At 40.5% G+C, this 16167-nt stretch overlaps 1 long non-coding RNA gene across 1 annotated transcript; it reads right to left on the bottom strand.

Annotated features, from left to right (window-relative positions):
* Positions 1-3724: 3724 nt before the first annotated feature.
* LOC136444852 (uncharacterized) lies at positions 3725-5527 on the bottom strand. The gene is made up of 2 exons (XR_010757340.1): positions 4310-5527; positions 3725-3920 (listed from the first exon to the last, which is right to left on the bottom strand). It is a non-coding gene; the product is annotated as an uncharacterized lncRNA (long non-coding RNA).
* Between the last annotated feature and the right edge of the window lie 10640 nt (positions 5528-16167).

Below are 16167 nucleotides of genomic sequence, written 5' to 3'. Positions count from 1 at the left end.
ATTCCCACTAATACTTCTTGTTGTTGTCATTCAAACTGGTACAGAGAACTTGTCAGTTTGTCGCAGTGGCTCAATGTGAGTATATCCTGAATCTGAAGTGACCAAAGGTCTGACATATCCCCGTATGTTTTTTTTTACGCTTTGGAATAACAGACAAATCAAATTATTCTCCCTGTATGCATACATGAGGGACTTCGTAGAATTTGTTGTGTAACCACTGAGTCTCGGTCAAGTGACAAGAATTATGTGAGAATCATAAAAAGTTTAAACTTGTATATTTGGTAAATTCAGATAGGATGTAAAGATTAGAATGCGGGGAAGCCGCGGTTAAAAGACAAACGGTAGAAAAATCGGTTTTAGACAAAATGTCACTTTGCCTCTGGCAGCCATTATCAAAATTGTGGGTGTGGGGCGCGGCATAGACACGTACGCACGCAACTCCTCATGCCCCACACCGTGCCCGGCTTGTAATTACCTTCGCCGAGAAGGTTATGCAGAGGGTAGCGTTTTTGGTTTGTGTGTAATGGCACAGAATAACTCGAGAATGCCTGGATGGATTGTCTTGGTATTTAGTATGTTGGTAGGTTTTGATGAGACCTGAAAACGATTAGATTTTGGGCCCCCTAGCGGCTTCTTATGGTACTGCAGCCGAACTTCCTGTTTTGATATCTCGTGTTCTGGACATGCTATGGAACTTATTTTTGAGAGGTGAATAGATCTTTGGACAGAGAGTAAGTTGTGTGGGATTGGACCCCATAGCGGCTTTTTTAGAACTGTAGGAGCAGGTTTTGTGTCTGACTTTGAAAGGGAATAACTCAAGAAGGGCTTGATGCATGGTAATGATTTTTGGTAAGTAGATAGCTTGAGTGAAGATGTACATGTTTAGATACTTATTATGCAAATCAGTACCTAATTTGCATAATTAATGAGGAAAGTTTATGCATCCGCCAAATTCCATGATAGGACTCTGAAACATGTGACATATGTAACTGAGGTAGAGAGAAATATTAATTGATATAAACTATGCAAATGAAGACCTCATTTGCATAATTAATGAGAAAATACTATAACAAGATGGCCTTGATGGATGGTCATGATTTTTGGTATGTAAATAGCTTGTGTGATGCTTAGTATGATTGGACGATAATTATGCAAATCAGCTTCTTATTTGCATAATTAATGAGGCAACTTTAAAAATCCGCTTTGTTCCATGATATGACTGTTCAAATTGTAACTGAGGAAGAGTGGAATGGTGATAGATAGAAAATATGCAAATGTAGGCCTAATCTGCATACGTAATGAGAAATCCCTATAGTTCCACACTGGCAAATGACGGCAATTTCAAACATTTAATAATTGGTGGCATCGGGACGTTATGTGAATGTGAACATCGTTGAACCAAATTAGGCTAATAAGGGCCTCATTTGAATCATTGATGATGAATATTAGCATAACCTTTGTTAAGCTCATAATTTGTTAAGCTCATACTTTGGACATGTTGTATTTTAAGACAATCAACTGGTATGATTTAGAATTCATGAGAAACACTCCTAATATGTCAGGCATAAAGGTTAAAATCATTTGGCGAAGGCATGAGGTCGTGGAACTCTAGTTATGAATAGAATTCTGCGATTAAGTGGAAAATTATCGTCGAAAGTAGGGGCCATAGCTCGGGGAGTGTACAGTATTTAGTAGGTCGTGGACGCTTCCTCTCAATTCATTTTTTGGAGGAGAGGGTGGAAGGAAAGACGTACTCGAACTTGAGGGGGGGGGGTAGGGGTCCCGTGTCGTGGGGAAAGAGACATGTAAAAAGTGTTACCAAATACCCGGAGCCCTCTCCTACACCATGGTGAATATTGCACAATCCCTTACTGTACATTTAGCTTAAACGGCATTTCATTCAATTACTTTATCAAACTTTAGGGGAAAAGAGGGATAATAAAAGCCTTTTGCGGCTTCATCCTGGTAATATTCAATTATCAGTACATGTTTCACAGAAACAAAGGCTATGCTAGTGTATGGGTTGTGTAGAAAAAGCCGATCAAACTCTGTACATACTATGCCTTCGTTCGAAAATTAGAAAATTGGCACGACGACAGTGGCAGTGTAGGACAAAATTGTGTAACATTGAAAGGTCGTAAAATCCCTGACTTTGAAGATTAGCACCCTAGATTAAGATTAAACGCTTTGAAAAGATGGAATCTATATCGATACGGAACGGACGATTCAGGCGCCGATATCGTTTAACGACACTAAGAACAATCAGTAAACAGACACATAAACACACGTGAGCATGTTAAAGTACTATATCTGCCAACCTCAAGCTGTAAATGGGGCCTTTTAGATGATAGACTTAAAGCGTGAAGAAGATATCTGTCAGTTCTTACTCACTTCATTTTTTATCTTGTCACCTGTGGGTCTACAGATATATTAGGTAAAATGTTAGATTGCCTCTGGCTGCCATGATTGAGCTTATGGGTGTGCCGCTCAGCCGCACGTGGTAACGTTCGCACGCAACTCCCCGCTCCTGTACACAAGACTCTCGGTACACCCCGGTTATGTGACGCTCCTTTTTGCAATAACTCTTCACTCTAACATTGCCTCGATCTGATTTAAAGATTAACGTAATAACGGTAAAATGCAGGTATGGATGACACTTCGTTCTCATTAGATACAATCTATTTGATCTTGAGTCAGTTGTGCAAGAAATCAATTGGGCAGTTGTTACCCGGAGTCATAGATAAAACAAGAGCTCTTTAAAAAAGCTGGCGTTTCGGCTACGTTTATAAGTGTGAATTGTCTTTTCCCTTTACTTGAAGTAAAATCTGCCAGAGGAAGTCACTCAAGGGCTGTTCAGTCTATAAGAAAAATTGTCATTTTGGGAAATGAGTACTGTTTTAATAGAGAAAGGCAGATTGGGGAAAGCAATTTTGAAGTTACGTCACTTAACTTAAGTGCTTTTGAAAAAGCTGGTCTTGGCCTACAACTTGTGCTTATTTGTAAAATGTATAATAGGCTCATTATAAAAGCTATCAATGTAATTATGTACATGGCACGCAATAAAACATAAAATTTGAAAAAGCACCATTGAATCATCAGCACTATGGTAATTAAGTGAAATAGAAGTTCATAACAGCTAAGGTTCTATCTAAAATGACTACCAAATGTCAAACAAATCAACAGCTACCTCATCCGTATTATTCTGGTTTCCGCATTTACAACATTTCTTCCTTATTTTCCTGGGTAATTTTGCTAAAATTCATGAAAATTCCCATAGTTTTGTGCCGAGGGGCGCCACTTTCCACGTCCGTGTTGTCTGAATCAAGGACATTATATAGGATAGGAAGGACTGAGCACACAGCCAGTCCCTATTCAAGAACCTTCGGTTCATGGTTGTAAAAATAATTGACACCTACATACTAATTACCCCCAGATTTGCATATATTCCAAGGGGCCACAAGCGTCCCACTATTATAATACAAATTCAGATGGCTTGACCGGGCGATGAGGACTTCTTTTGGAGTGTTTTTCAAGCTGCAAGACGATCGTGAAGAAACGGAGGAGCTGGAAGTCCTAAAAAACGCACAAAACTAAATATAAAACCTCCTTGGTCTGGCGTAACCGAACTGTGGGGAGGGGAGATCTTTTTAACACTTACCTTGCGTCAAGCTAGAATACCGGCTAGAAAATTGAAGAAGAAAATATCACACTGGAGATTTGGGAATTCAAGACATACATGTATTTATTCTATATGTACAAGTATTTTAGTAAAAACAGAACCTTGGTTAAGCTTGGAGCGTGATTCACAAACAAATATTTGATGCGTAAACTTTAATTTATCCTCTACGTGGTATTTTCGGCAACGCTGTATCGTGGGACGTAGCTTTGGTGGTCATGGCTCTTCCACGGAAGTTTGCAATCTGCAAAATACAAAAAAAATCGGGAGTCGATCATCCTCTCGATATAAAGATTGGGAACCTACATACATGTTACCAGGCATGAAGATGTATACTGTGCACATTCCCCGTGTGGCGTTACGATCATATCACAAGAAATACATTTCCTACGAATATTACACTGGAACAAAAATTGACCAAAACTCATGTGCCTAGAACATCAAAAGTTAGCCGAGAACAACAACAACAATATTCTTATAGGGACACCCAAGCCTGGTGCTTTCAGGCAAAAGCGTTATTTTTTTGGTTCAAAAGGTTAAGCAATTCTTATAGATACATCAAGTAGTGAATATTTTTCATATTTCTGAGACGAAAATATAGGTACGCATGGACAAAAATGCCTGTAAACTCACTCATCTTGGTCGCACGGCGCCCGATCACATATCAAAATGGCCGCCAACGTCTTCCCCGGATGATGGTGCCGTCTGCACACGTCACGTTTGCTTCCCATATAAGGAAATCCGCGGAAACTACAGGCATCTCGCCCGTCGTTCGGCCAGCATCGGAGAGCGTGACGTCACGATCGGGCGCATTTGCATGGCCTTCGCCGGGTTTCGGCGCGAACGCTCAAATCAGACGGCGGAGAACAAAGAAGCGCCGCCGGAGGGTGGAAACAATAGATCGCCGCAGGGCTTAGCGGGTCTGAACAATAGCGCCCAGCGGGGACTTTCTGTGTGCTCAGTCCTTCCTATATAATGTCCTTGTCTGAATGAAGTCGATACTGAACAATGGAGCATTTGCTACTGTAACAAAGAATCGCTGTTTTGCAAACAACACCAAGAGCCTCTGTTTACATCGGGGATAGAAGTTTAGTGGCGAGTGTTTTGCAAGAATCATCTTACCGCGCATAGGAGCCGCTGCACGGTATTTTCCATTACAATGAACAGAAAAATTCGAATGCCGGGTTTGGAATCTATGAAGTCCTGTTCATAAGACAAAGGCCTTGTATATATTAAATGAATATTTAAAAATAACAAATATAAAATATTTCTTTATTTATTAATGAAAAAAATGATATTCATAAATATGATATTGATATATTAATATAATATCAATATATATTTTTGATATTCAATATCTAAAAAGAAAAAAAAATCCATGCACGGAGACGAACCCGGATCTTCTGGGTCCGAAGTGCTTCGCGTTGTCAGATCGGCCAAGCTGCGGTACGTAACTATTTACTCTGGACGTAATGCTATAACCTCACTATATGGTATCATTTATGCCGATTTTTGCTCGTTTTCTTGACGAAATCATTTTTTTTCTTCTGCAATCTTGTGGAATAGATGTAATATGGTCATTTTTCAGGATATCAAAGTCCGAAACCACAATGCAATGATATTTCCGAACAGTTGTAGCAGTTACATGCGGTCGCCGTCCTGTGTCACATGCAAATCTGGCGTGCCTGCCTTTTCCTGCTCTCTTGCCATATAAGGCAACGGCTATACAAGGATTTGAGAACGTATTGCCATATAAGGTCTTATTGTGTGCGACACAGTGTTGAACCAAGCATGCATGCTTGAAGGTAAAAGCCAGGACATTGCGTTTCGGTGCGAAGGCACCGAAACGCAAAAAACCTACACTCCTCTCCTGCTTGTGAATAACGCACGATCCCTTACTGTATATTAAACTAAAGAGACATTCTATCAAAAACTTATCAACCTTAACGCTTGGAGAGAAAAAAAAATGTGTTTTGAAGCTCTATCTAGTGAGAAATCCAATTGTTTGTACATTTTCCACAGATACGAAGTTTTAATGCTAGGTTAGTGGAATTAGTGTACAAAATTTTGTGCTTGCTACGCCGTTGTTACAAAAGTAAAAACTTGGCACCACGCCAGTGACAGTGACGGAGATTTTTTTTACACAATGAATGGCAAAGTAAACCGTAAAAATTAGAAGCTTGCATCCAAATCAAACACTTTAAGAAGATGGCCATGAGACTATATCGGCACGGAACGGACGGCATGGGGCGGACTACTCACAGTCACCGACATCGTTTCTACGACACTACGAACAATCAGTAAACGAGCACATAAACAAACGTAAACATGATAAACTGAATCTCCAAATCTCTAGCTGTCAATAGGACCGTTTAGATGGAAGATTTAAGGCATTTTAAGAAGATATTTCTCAGTTAGTTTTTACTCACTTCATTTTTGATCTTGTCACCTGTGGGCCTGTAGCAGTAACTCCGCCACGTCCACGGCGGCACTGACTATAGGTGCACGCGATATCAGATGAATTATCTCTTGGTGTTAACGTTGGGTAACCTAAATTCGGGATTTTTCCGATAATGGTTGACTGAAATCAATCCAGCAGAACAATAAACCATCCTTTTTTTCTATAATTCTGTCAGTATTTTGTACTATCTTTGCACTAATCATATATATGGTAGATTTTGTCTCTAGTCGTGCTGACACCATAATATTTCAACTTGAAACTACCGTCCGCCGCAGGCACAATGACAGTGTTGTCGGACAGGGGGGCACATTAATTCGGGAGAGAAGATTCGTCTTGAATATCTTACCGCTAATCACATTTTATACAGCAGCTATTCGTTCCATCCTTGGCTTGAGGAGAGTGCTATGGATATAGACGTGTCCAAGTAAAAAAAATACACGAAAAAACGGCCGTACCGCACACATCAGGCCAGTTCGGGAACAACCCGTGTGTTGAGTCGGTAGAACTTCACTCAAAGTCGGCCCATCGTCATCATCGGGCAACGTGTAACGTTACATTATTCATGGTAAGTTAGCTGGATGCCGTAGCAATGGTAATACTACTATGTCCATGTGTTCCTTGTTGTGTTAGGAGCAAACTTTGAGGAAAATATCTTCCTCAGTCCACTATCACACGCAGCATTTAGACAAAAAAGTGTTCCTCACAAACCTTTGTCGTCTGCTTGACAACAGGATTCTGGTTAACAATATGGCGGCGGGAAAATACACGTGCCGTAGGTTGTAGCAACAGAGAGGAGTTTTGATGATTGATCACACTTAGAATCCAGTTGTAGGTTAGCAAAAGAGATTCTAATTAGTTGTCTTGTAAATAATTGTGTTTAGCAGGCAGGAGATGTGACATTTGTCTTATAAACCAGCGAACAACCGTGCAGTGTGAGTCTCCCACGAAGCCCCCAGACTCTGTCAATAAGGGACGGAGAGGTTTTGACGTCGCCAACTTCTAATGCATGGTTATCGAAGCTTTTCAGACAGTGTTCTGAATGCGTTAGTCTGTCAAGTTTGCATTTCTAGCGGTATTACTGATGTTGCATCTAGCACATATCCCTAAATACCCCGTTTTCGAAAAATCCCGACTTTAAGTACCCCACGAATTTAGGTTACCCAACGTTACCAGTAGCTGTCAATCATTTCGTGTCATAAGTCAAGATTTGTAGGTGTGGCTGATGCATGGCCTGACACTTACGACACTGCAGGTATCACTTAAGATATCTTAAATTTCTATCAAAACTGGGTCGTCAAACAATGTTTACCGACTTTTGGTATTATATCGATACCAAATAAATGTCAAAAAGTTTATTTCTGCGTGTCTTGCAGACGATATCAACATGACGTCGTACACGCCAGGCGTTTTTGGCGCTGTGGTGGGTCGACCAATCTTTACAAAGGAGTAAATTCCACAGCTATCCTACTGGTGGCCGATAAGTAATAATCTCAAACATACATTGAATCAGTTTCCGTAAGTTTCTAAATGGTCTTACGGAGATGGAAACAATGGTTGACAAGAATTTAAGGTACATGATTTGTACCTGGTTGGTCTAAATCATTCGTGTATCACTAATCTATAAGGAGGAAATGACCTACAGGACGAATCTAGGTACACCCTAGTAATGTGACGGTCCTGTTTGAAACATCACTGACACTGCCTCGCTACGGAAAAAAATGGCAATGTTATTTACTTCGGCAAGTCCCTGTCTTTTGAAGACCCATTTCATTGTGGCTGTTCGAAGTCACGTACGCATACATTAATTCCCACTCTTACTTCTTGTTGTTGCCATTCAAACTAGCACAGAGAACTTGTCAGTTTGTCGCAGTGGCTCAATGTGAGTATATCCTGAATCTGAAGTGACCAACGGTCTGACATATCCCCCGAATGTTGTTTTTTTACGTTTTGGAATAACAGACAAATCAAATTCTTCTCCCTGTATGCATACATGAGTGACTTCGTAGAATTTGCTGTGCAACCACTGAGGCTCGGTCAAGTGACAAGAATTATGTGAGATTCAAAAAAACGTTTAAACTTGTATATTTGGTAAATTCAGATTGGATGTAAAGAGGAGAATGCGGGGAAGCTACGGTTAAAAGACAAACCGTTTAAAAATCGGGTTATAGACCAAATTGTCACTTTGCCTCTGGTAGCCGTTTTCAAACTTGTGGGTGTGGGGCGCGGCATGGACACGTAAACACGCAACTCCTCATGCCCCACACCTGGCCCGGCTTGTAATTATGAATAAAAGTCTGCGATAAAGTGGAAAGTTGCCGTCAGAGGCAAGTAGAGGCAATTGCTGCACATCATAGTAACTTATGACTATTGGTAGGTTGTCGAGTCTTGCCAAAAAAACAACAACAGAAGACTGTAAGAGCATATGTACACTTGCACCCCCTGTGTTCTTTCTTGGTTCAGTCCTCGGGGAGTGTACAGTATCTAAATTAGCAGGTCGTGTACGCTTCCTCTCAATTTATTTATTTGGAGGTGAGGGTGGAAGGAAAGACGCACTCGGACTCAGACTTGAGGGGGGGGGGGGGTCCCGTGTCGTCGGGAAAGAGTCGTGTAAAAGGTGTTACCAACTACCCGGAGTCCTCTCCTACGGGTGAATATCGCACAATCCCTTAGTGTTCATTTAGCTTAAACGACATTCCATTCAATTACTTTATCAATCTTTGGGGTAAAGAGGGAAAATACCAATCTTTTGCGGCTTCATCCTGGTAATAATCAATTATTAGTATATGTTTTTCTCAGAAACAAAAGCTATGCTAGTGTATGAGTTGTGTAGAAAAATCCTAACAAACTCTGTACATACTATGCCTTCGTTCTAAAATTAGAAAATTGGCGCGACGCCGGTGACAGTGACGGACAAAATTGTTCAACATTGAAAGGCCGCAAAATCCCTGACTTTGAAGATTGACAGCCTAGATTAAGATTAAACGCTTTGAAAAGATGGAATCTATGTCGATACGGAACGGACGACTGATGCGCCGATATCGTTTTGAGACCCTAAGAACAATCAGTAAACAGACACGTAACCAAACGTGACCATGTTAAAGAACTATATCTGCCAACCTCAAGCTGTAACTGGGGCCTTTTAGATGAAAGACTTAAAGCATTTAGATGATACCTGTTAGTTCTTACTCACTTCATTTTTTATCTTGTCAACTGTGGGTCTACAGATATATCTCCGGCCAGGTCCCCGGCGGTAATGACTTATTGTGCGCCATACCAGATGAATTATATTTTGGTCTTACCGGTAACTGTCAATTATTTCGTGTCATAAGTCAAAATTTTGTAGGTGTGGCTGATGCATGGCCTGACACTTACGACACTACAGGTATCACTTAAGATATCTTAAATTTCTATCAAACCCGGGTCGTCGAACAATGTTTACTGACTTTTCGTATGATATCGATACCAAATAAATGTAGGAAAGTTTATTTCTGCTTGTCTTGCAGACGATATCATCATGACGTCGTAGACGCCATGTTTTTTTTTTTGGCGCGGTGGTGGGTCGACCACTCTTTACAAAGGAGTAAATTCCAAAACTATCCTACTGGTCGCAGATAAGATAATCTCAAAAATACATAGAATCAGTTTCCATGAGTTTCTAAATCCTCTTACGGAGATGGAAACAATGATTGACAAGGTTTTAAGGTACATGTTTTGTACCTGGTTGGTCTAAATCACTCGTGTATCACCAATCCATAAGGAGGAAATGCCCTAGTCTCCAAGCAGACCTAAGGGTTGGCAAAGACCGTATCCAACAGGCAGAAGGAGTTTTCATAGCCAACCCAAGGTCTGCTACAACTCAAACAGGGCGGAGCATTTCTATTCAATAAAGGTGCCGCTGCCCCTCCTCGTTGTAATGCTAACAGCCGTACAAATGTCCGGGGTACTAATCTTTTTATGACCAAGCCCAGTCACCCGCGCATGTCCCAGTGGGAGGTTCGCGCCTTAGTTGAGCCTAGTAAAAAGCTCTCACAATAGCAGTTTCTTTCACCCATCGGCAATGTTTGTGGCATCATGAAAAACCGTTCTTACAAAAACATTCGTAGAGAAATTTTTCTGTTTCGGGTTCAAGCCACTATTACTAGAGATTAACTGCAAGATTCCACGTGACCACATGGCGGGAATTGCCCTTACAGTTCCGACGTACGTGTAACTGGTCAAAATTGATCGCATTTTGTGACGATTGAAGCAGTTTTGGTAGCGATCTTCGTAACAGATTGATTTTGAAAAAGAGACCAAGTCTTTTCTGTTGGCAACATTTAGTTTATTTTTCCTGGGAAGTTTAATTTTCGCGGTACAGCTCTGCCCAAGTGAACGGCCGTGCGGACAGAGAGTAATAAACTCACTTACAGAAGCACAGTTTGATTAGGTAACAATAAGTTGTTAATAACCTTTGTTCAGACCGACTTGTTCCAGACCTTAGATTGCACTATAAGCTCCTTCTTCCAGTTGGATACGGTCTTTGCAATCTATTGGGTCTGGTTGGAGACTAGAAATGCCCTACAGGACGAATCTCGGTGCGCCCTAGTAAAGTGACGCTCTTGTTTGCAACATCACTGACATTGCCTCGTTGCGGAAAACAAAAATCGCTAAATATTGAATAATTTATTGAATAGATAACAAGCAATAAAGCCTATTATTGCCTTTGGCAAGTCCCTCTATTCTGAAGATTCATTCATATTATTGTGGCTGTTCGATGTGACGTACATACGCAATAATATGATTCCAACTTAATACTTCTTGTTATTGTCATTCAAAGTGGTACATAGAACATATTATTTTGTGGCAGTGGTTCAATGTGAGTATATCCAGAAACTGAAGTGAACAAAGGTCTGACCTATCCGCTGGACCTTTTTTTCACGTTTTCGAATAACAGACAAATCAGATTCTTCCCCCTGTATGCATGCATGAGTGACTTCGAGGGATTTGTTGTGCAATTACTGAGTCTCGGTCAAGTGACCAGAATCATCTGTCTTGATGTAAGAATCATAAAACGTTTAAACTTGTAGCTTTCGTAAATTCAGATTGGATGTAAAGAAGAGGATGTGAGAAAGCCAGGTTCGTATCTTAAAAGACAAACGGTAGAAAATGTGTTTACATATAGAATGTCACTTTGCCTCTGGCTGCCATTATCAAACTTATGGGTGTGCCACCCTGCCATGAAAACGTTCGCACGCTACTAACTCCTCATGCCCCATACCTGTCCCGGGTTTTAATTCTGACAAAGTCTCAGATGAATGGGAAATTAGCTGTTGAAAGTAAAAGTTCATTACCGTTCGTACACTAAGTTGTTGCAGTTTGCCAACAAAAACATATGGTCAATATTCATCATCCGAAACAATCGGAGGGATGTACACTTGCACCCCCTGCGTTCTTTCTTGGTCTAGTCCTCGGGAGTGCACAGTATTCAGTAGGTCGTGGATGTTTGCTCTCAATTCATTTGACGGGGGTGGAGGAATGTGCGAAGACGTAGACTCAGTAGCTTCCAAGGCGTGAGGGAAAGGGTCATGTCAAAGCTCTTACCCAATAGCGAGAGTCCAAGAAACATAGGACCGGACAACACTCCTCTCTTTCTGATGCATATCGCACAATCCCTTACTGTACATTTAACTTAAGCGGCATTCTGTCCCTTGGTTCATCAGCCTTTGGGGAAAATATCGATCTTTTGTGGCTTCATCCAGTGAAAATCTAATTATTAGTAATTTTTTACTGAAACAAATGCTGGTGTATGAGTTTAGTAAATACGCATATCAAACTCTGCGCCTGCCACATGAAAATTTACTTAACACAGTAAAAGCAGACAATTGGCACGACGCCATTGACAGTGACGGAAAAATTGCTCAACATTGAAAGGCCACAAAATCCGTGTTACTTTGAAGATTAGCAGCCTAGATTAAAATCAAACCCTTTGAAAAGATGGCCAGGAATCTATACCGGTACGGAACGGACGACTCAGGGTGGATCACCTTAAGGCGCCGACTTCGGTGTTACGACACTATGAACAATCAGTAAACGGACACATAAACACACGTGAGCACAATAAACTTAATCACCAAATCTCTAGCTGTCAATAGGACCTTTCAGATGGAAGATTTAAGATGATAAGAAGATATTTTTCGGTTTCTACTCACTTCATTTTTGATCTTGTCACCTGCAGACCTGTAGCAGTAACTCCGACCAGGTCCCCTGGCGGCACTGACTAGCTATAGGTGCGCGCGATATCAGATGAAGTATCTTTTGATGTTACCAGTAGCTGTCAATCATTTCGTGTCATAAGTCAAGGTTTGTGGGCGTGGCTTATGCCTGTTCTTTCATGTTGACATGCGCGCCGTCACCATGTCAAAACAGTCGCAGTGAAAGCGCCGAGGATGGCGATCCAACAATAAGCGCAGAGAGAGCGCCAAGAGAGCGCAAGGCGAGCGCAGTGAGCTCCGTAAGAGCCCCCAATGTGGGATCAAAGGGCCGGAGAAAGTTCACGAGGGTCACAGCGAGCACTCTACGATGATTAACTGTAGTTCAAACAAATTTAATTCTTGAAGTACTGTATCTTGAATTTTGCGAATTTTGTTCTCAAATCATACGTTTGCGTGATAGATACTTTTCTAGTTAAATTCATGGGTAATACAAATTGATATACTACATGAATAACTACAAGAAAATGCTTTCATTCAGATCTAATTCCATCCAAGTTTTCCTGTCAGTAAAAGTGTTTTAAATTCAACTAGAGTTCCACGACCTCATACCTTCGCCAAATGATTTTGACCTTTATGACTGATGTATCGGGAGTTTTTCTCATCAATTATAAATCATACCAGTTGATCTTCTTCACCCAAAAAAGCAAAAGTATGAGCTTAACAAAGAAGTTTATGCTAACAAAGTAACATTTATCATGAATTATGCAAATGAGGTCCTTATAAGCATAATTTGATTCAACGATATCCACATTCACATAACTTCCAAATGACACAAGTATGAAATTGCCATCATGAACATGTATGGAATTATAGTAGTTTCTCATTAATTATGCAAATTAGGCCTACATTTGCATATTTTTTTATCTCAGTAACAAATGTCACATATTTCAATAGTCATATCATGGAACACAGCGGATTTTTAAAATTGTCTCATTAATTATGCAAATTAGAATCTTATTTGCATAATTATCGTCCAATCATACAAAGCATCACGTAAGCTATCTACGCACCAGAAATCATTACCATCCATCAAGCCCATCTTGAGTTAAAGTATTTTCTTATTTATTGTGCAAATGAGGTCATTATTTGCATAATTGATATCTATTAATATTTCTCTCTTCTTCAGTTACATATGTCACATGTTTGAGAGTCCTATCGTGGAATTTGGCGGATGTATAAACTTTCCTCATTAATTAGGCAAATTAGATAATGATTTGCATAATACGTATCTAATTATGTACATCGTCACTCAAGGTATCTACTTACCAAAAATCATAACCATCCATCAAGCCCTTCTTGAGTTATTCCCTTTCAAAGTCTGAACCAAAATCCTCTCCTGCAGTTCCCGCTAGGGGGCACAAACCTATACCACTTACTCTCTGTCCGAAGAGCTATCTACCACTCAAAAATCAGTTCCATAGCTTGTCCAGAACACGACATATCGAAAAAAGAAGTTCCACTGCAGTACCGTAACAAGCCGCTAGGGGACCCAAAATCTAATCATTTCCTAGTCTCATCAAGACCTACCCACCTACCAAATATCAAGACAATCCATCCAAGCCTTCTCGAGTTATGCTGGTGGTTACAAACATACATACATACATACATACATACAAACGCTACCCTCTGCATAACCTTCTCGGCGAAGGTAATGATTTACGCTTCTAGAATAACGTAGCATTATAAAATATATCTATTACAATCAAAGGTAGATGACAGGAACGTTTAATTTATCTGTTTCATTTTTGAACATTCTATTTATTTGTCGTACAGGCAGATATCTATTCAAGTACAAGTAAGTGGTCCTACGTGAGTAACGTAACGTGCTCCCCGATAAAACCGGAGGAAATTTTGAGGTCTAATAACACGATCGCGAGGTCAAAATGACGTCACACATTTATCGGTTCGGGTGAGCACGTCGCCATAACGTTAGCGTTTAAGGTCGTGTTCGCGTATTTAAGCTTAATATAGCGCATATAGGTTCAGTTAGTTGTGTCCGAAGACATATTTTATGCAACGGCTGTTACTCCGATGCAACGTTGACCAAAGAGAACAAAAGAGATACCGGCAGTTATAATAGGTTTAAATAGCAGGCTAATTGCCGTATACGCATTACGTTCTGGCCACGTGCTGGTTATGTGGTAGGTCAACATCTGTGATAAAAAGAGTAGATTCCACAAATATTACACCGGTTGTCAACAAAATAATCCTTAAAAATGGTTCAGTTAGTTATAAGGTGTTTAAATGCTCGCACGGAGATGAGAAACAGTTGTTGACAGAATTTTATGGTACATGCTATGTGCCTGGTTGGACTAAATCGCTCATGTATCACTAATGTATAAGGAGGAAATGCCCTACAGGACGAATCTCGGCTCGCATTCAACCAGGTACAAATTAAGCATGTACAAATCAATTTCCTGGTCACCTTCTTAAAGCGTGCCATTTGAATGAAGGTTTCTAATATTCAAAGTAACACGGGTATTTTGGCTTTTTGTTGTGTAAAAAGATGGTCCGCCACAGTCACAGACGTGGCACCAGTTTTCTATTTTTATAAGAACTGCATAGCACGCGCAGGACTGTGACTGTGGCGGACCATCTTTTTACACAACAAAAAGCCAAAATACCCGTGTTACTTTGAATATTAGAAACCTTCATTCAAATGGCACGCTTTAAGAAGGTGACCAGGAAATTGATTTGTACATGCTTAATTTGTACCTGGTTGATCTAAATCACTCGTGTGTCACTAATGTATAAGGAGGAAATGCCCTACATCTACAGGGCAAATCTAGGTACACCTTAGCTAGAAAATGCGGTTCTTATTTGCAATAACGCTTGCATTGCGACGCTCTGATTTGAACATCGAAGGTAAAAGGCAAATCTGGGTGACACTTCGTTCCCATTGAATACATTTTATATGATCTAAAGTCCGTTTGTGCCAGTTATCACATTCGGGCCAGGGCCATGTAAAAGTTGTTACCCTAAGTTATAGAGAAAAATAGAGCCGGGCAGTCACCTACACTCCTCTCCTACTTGTAAATATCGCACAAGCCCTCACTGTATATGAATCTTAATATGCATTCTATCCAATAGATTATCAACCTTAAAGTTTACTAAAGAAAACAAAGGCGTTTTGCGGCTTTATCTAGTGAGAAATCCAACTATTTTTACATTTTCCTTAGATTCAAAGTTTAAATGCTATCTTAGTGAACTAACTTAGTGTATAAGTTCGGTAGAAATTGCCTACCACATTCTGCGCATGCTATGCCGTTGGTACAAAAGTAAAACATTGGCACCACGCCAGTGACAGTGACGGAGATTTGTTTTACAATGATAGGCAAACTAAACCGTGCAAATTAGAAGCCTGCATTTAAATCAAACGCTTTAAGAAGATTGCCAAGAAACTATATCGGCACGGAACGGACGACTTCGGGCGGACCACTCACAGTCACCGACATCGTTTTTGACGACACTACGAACAATCAGTAAACGAGCACATAAACAAACGTGTGCATGATAAACTGAATCCCCAAATGTTTTGATGTCAATATATAGGACCGTTTAGATGGAAGATTTAAGGCATTAAGAAGAAATGTCTCAGTTTCTACTCACTTCATTTTTGATCTTGTCACCTGTGGGCCTGTAGATGTAACTTCGACCAGGTCCCCGGCGGCACTAACTAGGTGCACGCGATAACAAGTAAATTATCTTTTGGTGCTACCCGGATCTGTCAATCAAGTCAAGGTCTGTAGGCGTGGCTTATGCATGGCATTTCACGTACG

Source organism: Branchiostoma lanceolatum, chromosome 11 (assembly GCF_035083965.1).
Source record: "Branchiostoma lanceolatum isolate klBraLanc5 chromosome 11, klBraLanc5.hap2, whole genome shotgun sequence".
Classification (NCBI taxonomy): domain Eukaryota; kingdom Metazoa; phylum Chordata; class Leptocardii; order Amphioxiformes; family Branchiostomatidae; genus Branchiostoma; species Branchiostoma lanceolatum.
This window is presented reverse-complemented; position numbering and strand designations above follow the sequence as displayed.